General features: G+C 28.8%; 1 protein-coding gene across 2 annotated transcripts in view; it reads left to right on the top strand.

Annotated features, from left to right (window-relative positions):
- Nucleotides 1-568: 568 nt before the first annotated feature.
- Nucleotides 569-7,177, top strand: part of LOC100164123 (GATA-binding factor A) — a 32,139-nt gene continuing 25,530 nt past the window's right edge. Inside the window, exons 1-2 of one of the 2 annotated variants that reach the window (XM_016807883.2) lie at nt 569-802; nt 3,224-3,520. The gene's annotated coding sequence lies outside the window, so the exon portion shown is untranslated. The remainder of the gene's footprint in view (nt 803-3,223; nt 3,521-7,177) is intronic. The other variant, XM_001943318.5, reaches the window with a different exon arrangement.

The following is a 7,177-nucleotide window of genomic DNA, read 5'->3' as shown; positions in this document are numbered from 1 at the left end:
TTAAATAATATTGTTTGACCGCATATAGTACCTCCTTATGAAGCTCTCTTATATAGTATTATATATCTCTAATTTCCACGAAGTACCAGGATAAAATACAAAATATAATATAACTAATGCAACATAAAAACGAAAACTGGTATTTCAATTATGTATATACCATATTATTTAAAAAGTAAATATAATATGTGCACTGTCCGCTGAATATGAACACTGATGGATTGTGATTTCGTGCAATACGTTTTTTTGTTCTCGTCCAGCCAAAATTCTACACTAATCCTCCTCACTCTTAGGCACAGCGCGAGATCGGCTGGTTAATGGACCCGGTTTTCGACGATATTAATAATAGTGATCATAATAATAAAAAAAAAATATTGAAAAATATCTGAACATACGATTCGGTGTAGGTCGCGTGCGCGGTGACGGAGAGGGGAGAAGGGGTGAGAGGAAAAGAGACAACGAAAAGAAAATTAATGTAAAATCCATCGTACATGGCGACAGCAGGACGGCATAGACTCCGCCTCTTAAGACTTCTTCAAACCGATAGCCAGCGAACGGTTTCACCACCATCAGACATCAGTTGATCCGCAGCGCGCTCGACTATACATTTTACGTACGCGAGTCTAATATTATTATCGCTGGTTTCGTTTTTATATATGCACACAAATTATAATCCGAATTTTAACGCTCGTGTGTCGATTAAGTGGTCTTGTCATCTGTGTCGTACTGTTGTTTGCTTGTCGTAAATACTCACGTAGGTTACAACGCACGAGAGAGAATACAAACTGAATCGCCAAAATTTGTAAGTATTTCAGTTCGAGTACTCTAACATTTAATAAAAATATATTTTTATATTAGCTGGTTAATTTTTGTCCTCGTGGTTGTACGTTTATTTTTTATCAGGGATATTTTACTCCGGTTTGATATTTATATGATTATTATTAGCTAGCGTTTTAATTTTGTCTTTTAGTGTAGGTACCTATGGATCCTATCCATAAAATATACGTTATTATATGCTTTTCTATTCGATAATTAATCTTTTACACTATTTCTTAAATGTCGTCAATACAATATTGTTACTTTAAATAATTAATTTAATAGGTAACAAATAAGTAACTAAAAACTGTTGCAGTTCCAGCTTATATTCAATATATATAAGCGTTTATAGCTGGTATACCACTATTTCAGAAGTTCATCGATTATAAAAAATTTATATTTTACTCACAAATTCTAAAAAACTTTAGAAAAATTATAGAACACGTGATTTGTATAACATGATTAGTAGTTACTTATATATTATAGTATATAATTTATATAAACTGTATTAGTTCTTAGTTAATACATTTATTATTTATTTCCTAGAAATTATATTATAATAAGTTTTTTTTGTTAATTTGTTTTGATAAGTGATAGGTAATATTTAACCTTTGATGTTCGAATAATGTTATCATCGTTATTTTCACCTACTTTAATAAGCCTTGTCAAATTATTTTGGAATTCGATAGCAGTTTTTAATACGATTACGAAATATTCCATGTAGTGTATTACTATCGATATTATTTCCAATAGTACTGGTATACTTATAGTCCGTTGGTAGCAATAAATAATAATAATAATATTATAATCTGTAGTCTGTACTTTTAACCCGATGATAAAATATCTGTTTTTTCAATACTAAGGAAGGGTATATTTGTTCGTTTACAAAATTGTCTTACACAAATTGTCCGTCAAAGAATAAAATAGTTTTAACGTCATTACAATAATACTGACACAGTACACAGTTCGGTAGTATTTATTATATTATATTTATGTGTGAGTAAGTCTTAGGTATTGTGTAAGATAGGCGAGATTTTCATTGTTCCCGTTATGATTTGACTGGTCAGAAATCCTTACTAAATTTGTTTTTATTATAATCAGTAAGAGTTGATTTAATTTTAAATCTGACGTACCAAGATATCGAGAATTATTTGTGACTTGCAGCAGGTTGATAAGATTTAAGATTTCTCTACTTATTGTTTAGTTTTACACTTTTACGTGACATGTGAGAGATTATGATTTTGTTGAGGCAAACATTGGACTGTTTAACTCTAATGGTAAATACGAATTCCGTATAAAAACGTCACTACATATTATAAAATAGTAGAGGTATTGAGTGAAAACAATAATTATCAATTATACAGAGTGGTTAAAAAACCATAAGCAAACCTTATCCTTATGTAGAATTGATACCTACATTGCGTATAGTATCTTTGTGAAAATAATTATTTTACATAATATCAAGAACTTTGATTGAGTATATTGTATTTATAATAAAATAATTTATGAAAACTATCAAGTTTTATCTTGCAGAAAAATGATTACGAAAAACATTGAATATTTTCGTTAGAAGTGGATTACATATTTTCATTTATCTACATTCTAGGTACATAACATTATATTTTATTAAAATTTTTCCGAGTTTAAAAGTATCATGAAACTCATGATTTTTTTTGTCTATACAGAAAATAATACTATTGTTTAGTAGTTTTCTTCCAAAATTGTTTTAAACTAGAAATTATAGTATAATATAATTATTCGATATTTATTTTAATTAATTAAATTTTAATTATTTTAATTTTCTAATCAACTAGGTAACTAATAAATATCTCAAGCCGTATATTATAATATTAATATTTTGGGTATTATTATTTATTTTAATGGACGGGGTGATACGTGCGTATTCGTACTTTGTAATAATATTATAACAGACGTGTCGTAATCGTAATTAATTTGTACATTATTTTAATAATAATAATATACAATTCCGTATCGTCCGTGTTCAAACTGTCAAAGTGTCAACCCGACGAGATAAGCATCGGCAATATAAATTCATCTCTGTCGAGTGCAATGCACAATGACCGTCGCGGGTGGCTATATAATATATTTAGGTAGGTATAAGTATAATAGCAGTAAAAAAAAAAAACAGTTGGCTTGTTGAGACGTAAAACACGGAAGTCCTTTTTAGTATATAATATTATGATTATTGCAGGCATACTTATAGCAGGTAGGCGGTTGTTTACACAAGGGGTGACGGTCTGTACAGGGGTAGACAGACTGTGACGATGATTGGCGGGGAGGGGGGTGGAATAGAAAAAATTAGAACCCTCACGGGACTCCTTTTTTATGCTACACCACAATACTATATATTATACAATTATTACCCCTATATATAATACAACTGCAGTATAGGTTGGCAATTCGAACAGCGGACGCGCACGCGACGAGGGCGGAACTGCGCGTCCACCCTAATAATTGGTCGGGAAAATCCATCGGTTCCATGGCAACGTAATTTTCCCAGTGACTTTTACCATGCATACACACACGCACACGCCCTTTTTCTCGAATCAACGTCGAAACTTGAAAGCTATGACGACGTACTTTTTGCGCCAACTCGCCTCGACGACGACGCCTCCCCCTCAGCAACGACGCGCACTATATAACTCGAGTTGTATTTTGATCCTACTGCCACAGTGTTTACCAAGTAATAAATACTCTTATGTTATTAATTATTATTATTATATTGTTAAAGTTGCTTTTAAACAATTAATTATTTATAATAATACGATACAGTTTTAATTTGCATTGCAATTATACTACAGTTATTTTAAGTATTTTAATTATTTTCCGATCATGATGCCCGAAATAATTATTCTTTATAAATATGTATTTTAACGTTTAACAGTTTATTAATTTTGCAGATAAACGGTATGATATTATTATAGTTAAGTCTTTCTCATTTGTGCGATTTTGCGAATCATAATATTGCTTTAAAATTTGAAATTATTACAATTTCTTCTCAGTATATTGTATAATATATAGGTACTTTACATTATTATAATAATTCCTATTGTTTTAAATTCTTTAGAAGTCATTAAAAAAAAACATACCGAACTATTCTCACTCCATCGATTGTTCGATGTGTTGTTATCCATGTCATCGGTAAAGTAGATAAATATAATATTATTTTATTTCAATGTACAATAAATTTTATGGTATAACTAAGTGTCTTTTCAAAAATTATTAACATCAAAATCTTCTTATATTCCTTTGCTTGGTATAAATCTGTCTTACTGATACACCGTACCTGAGATATATCTATAGACACCGTTTTAATAGTTATCATACTACGTAACAATACTTAATAGTAATAAACATTTTTATCGAATTGTTGACTTTATTAGTTATAATTTATGTCGAAATGTTATATAATCCAAAAATTGCATACGTTCATATAAAATGTACCTATTGATTAATTAGAAATATAGAACAAATAAAAATGTATACAGTTCAGGTCTCTCACTGTTTAATGATGATATTGATCTAATATTTTGATTCTAAACTAGAAGTAATACAACGTAAAAGTAATTAAATAATTTGACTATTAATAAATTAATATAATATTTATATATAGGTACTACTATATTAAGTAGGTACATACTATATATATACGAATATCTGAATTATCCGGATTTTATATTATCCTCAAATTCAAAATTTTGCAGCAAAATTATTTTTATTCTGATTACACGATACACGTTTCATAAGGTTACGGTACGTACTTAAGACACGATTACTACGTGCATTAGTATTTTATTTTAGTTTTATTTTTATTTATTCTTCGAGAAGATAAAGTGTAACTTATCTATTTTCCGCATTTATGGTTTTTTCTATATATATTTTGTGCAAAACTATGTACAGTGTAAAAAAAATTCTGGAATGCGGTAAGTTAAAAATATTGATACATGTTGCTTACCTAGTTGTTATTCTTGTCTAGTTACCTTGTCTACTTTAATTTTTTTTCACACCAAAAATTAACAAAAATCGCATCACCATACAAAAAATTACGCTCAGATTGACGGACGAGACGATTTTCTTCGGTTTCGGTGATCGTCATATCGTAGGCGTAAAATCTTATAAATCTCGGTATACGTAACAAATAGGTACTTGGAAGCAGTAAAAATATTTAAAATAAATCCAATTCCTACTATATATACGACCGAAAAACTACACAACTCTTCAAGTGTATACCCATCATGCTGTTCTAGTTCTCGCGGCCTCGCTGATCTCTTATTCTAACTGCTGCAGCAGGCCGATGATTTTCACTGATAGCAAATTAGTAATATTATTGATCGGAAGCTGTGGATAATAAAACTATGTAAATAACGTACATGTATATTACATAATTTATTATTATGCCTTTGAGTTTATTTTTTTTTTTTACCGAAACGAGTTTGCTGTGTCAGATCAGATGAATGAGCGTGTTTTTGTCACACGGCCTCAGATTGACTTTTCTCCCGGGAATGACCGTTAAAAATTAACATTCCTCAAGACGGCACACTGGATTGTCCAGATCCCGTGAGGTATTACGAGATAGCGCATATATTAGTAAAAACAGATAGGTAGAATAAGATACCTTGTGTGTGTGTTTAGCAACTATAAAAAATAAAGAAAAAAAACAAAGATCATAATTAACGACCCAATAAAAGTTGTTTGATTTTTTTTCTTAATTATTATAATTATGTTGTAGGTAATTACTAAAAATCATGTTTTCTATATTCTCACGATAAATATACATTTAAATAATAATATTTTATTTTACTTACCTATATTTGATAATGTGGAATAATATGCTCCACGGTTATAAACTTCACATTCATAACCATAAGACATACTAAGTTACGTCACAGTACGCAAATCACTCATTCGAACAACACATAATATAAGATTAAAATACTATTATCGACCAACCTAATTTGGTCGATTTTAAAAATAATGTAATTTTTTCATACATCATGCTTTAGGTATTCGCAGACCACATTAGTATAGAGCTGCAGGTAACATTGAATTTTTTCAAACCAACGAATTTTGTATTTTACTTTACTAAAATTAAATTTATTTGATAAAAGAGCTTTTTTAAAACATTAAGGGGATTCGATACGACGATACCGTGATTTTCTGTTTTCGTCTAACACACGCGTGACATAGTATTTTGGACGTGTTTTTTTGCCAAACATACCACTTTTATTGATCTAATGAAGCGATAAGAATTTTGAAAACAGATTTGAATTCGTCATAAAGTCTACTTAAAATTGACTTTCCCACATTTTTGATATTATCTCCCAAATTCCAGAAAAAGTCATATAAAAAAAGAATATTTTAACATTTTTGTATTTCAATTTTAGGAGAAGCTAAAATCAAAAAAAGGCGGGTAAGTCGTGGATGTCGCTCTGCTGTACAGTAGGTTACAAGTGGGTTACTGTAATGGATGGAATTAAATTTGAATCCAATGATATTATATCATTGTATACGAAAAACGATTCTGAACGGAGATGATTTGTCAGTCTAGGATATATTATTTTTAAAGAAAAACTTATGGAGAACCTTGTACCAAATTTTAAAAACTTAGTTATAAAAGAAAAAATTTTTACGATTTTTCAACCACTAAATTACTTGCAAAATTTCGCAATTTTGACATATTTCGTATAAATTTGAACTTTAAATGCTTATAAATAAAAATTGTGACAATGTATTCCTTTTATTTTGCAACTGCTATTGTAAAAATATGTTAGGAGCCTTGTATTAAATTTCCAAATCTTAGAATTAAAAAGAAAAACTTTTATGAATTTCTGTCTAAGATAATTTGAACATTGCCGTAATTTTTACGTATTTAGTCAAAATTTGAACTTTAAATGCTTATAAAAAAAAAATCGTGACTATATATTTCTTTTATTTTTCAATTGCTATTGTAAAAATATATTATGAGCCTTGTATTAAATTTTGAAATCTTAGATATAAAAGGAAAATTTTTTATGAATTTCTAGCATAAAATAATTTACGAATTTTCGTGATTTTTACATAATATGTTGTCAAAATTTGAACTTTAAATGCTTATAAATAAAAATTGTGACAATGTATTCCTTTTATTTTGCAACTGCTATTGTAAAAATATGTTAGGAGCCTTGTATTAAATTTCCAAATCTTAGAATTAAAAAGAAAAACTTTTATGAATTTCTGTCTAAGATAATTTGAACATTGCCGTAATTTTTACGTATTTAGTCAAAATTTGAACTTTAAATGCTTATAAAAAAAAAATCGGGACTATATATTTCTTTTATTTTTCAATTGCTATTGTAAAAAT

This window comes from Acyrthosiphon pisum, chromosome A1 (assembly GCF_005508785.2).
Source record: "Acyrthosiphon pisum isolate AL4f chromosome A1, pea_aphid_22Mar2018_4r6ur, whole genome shotgun sequence".
Lineage (NCBI taxonomy): Eukaryota > Metazoa > Arthropoda > Insecta > Hemiptera > Aphididae > Acyrthosiphon > Acyrthosiphon pisum.
Note: the sequence above shows the minus strand (reverse complement) of the source record. Positions and strands in the feature narration are given on the sequence as shown.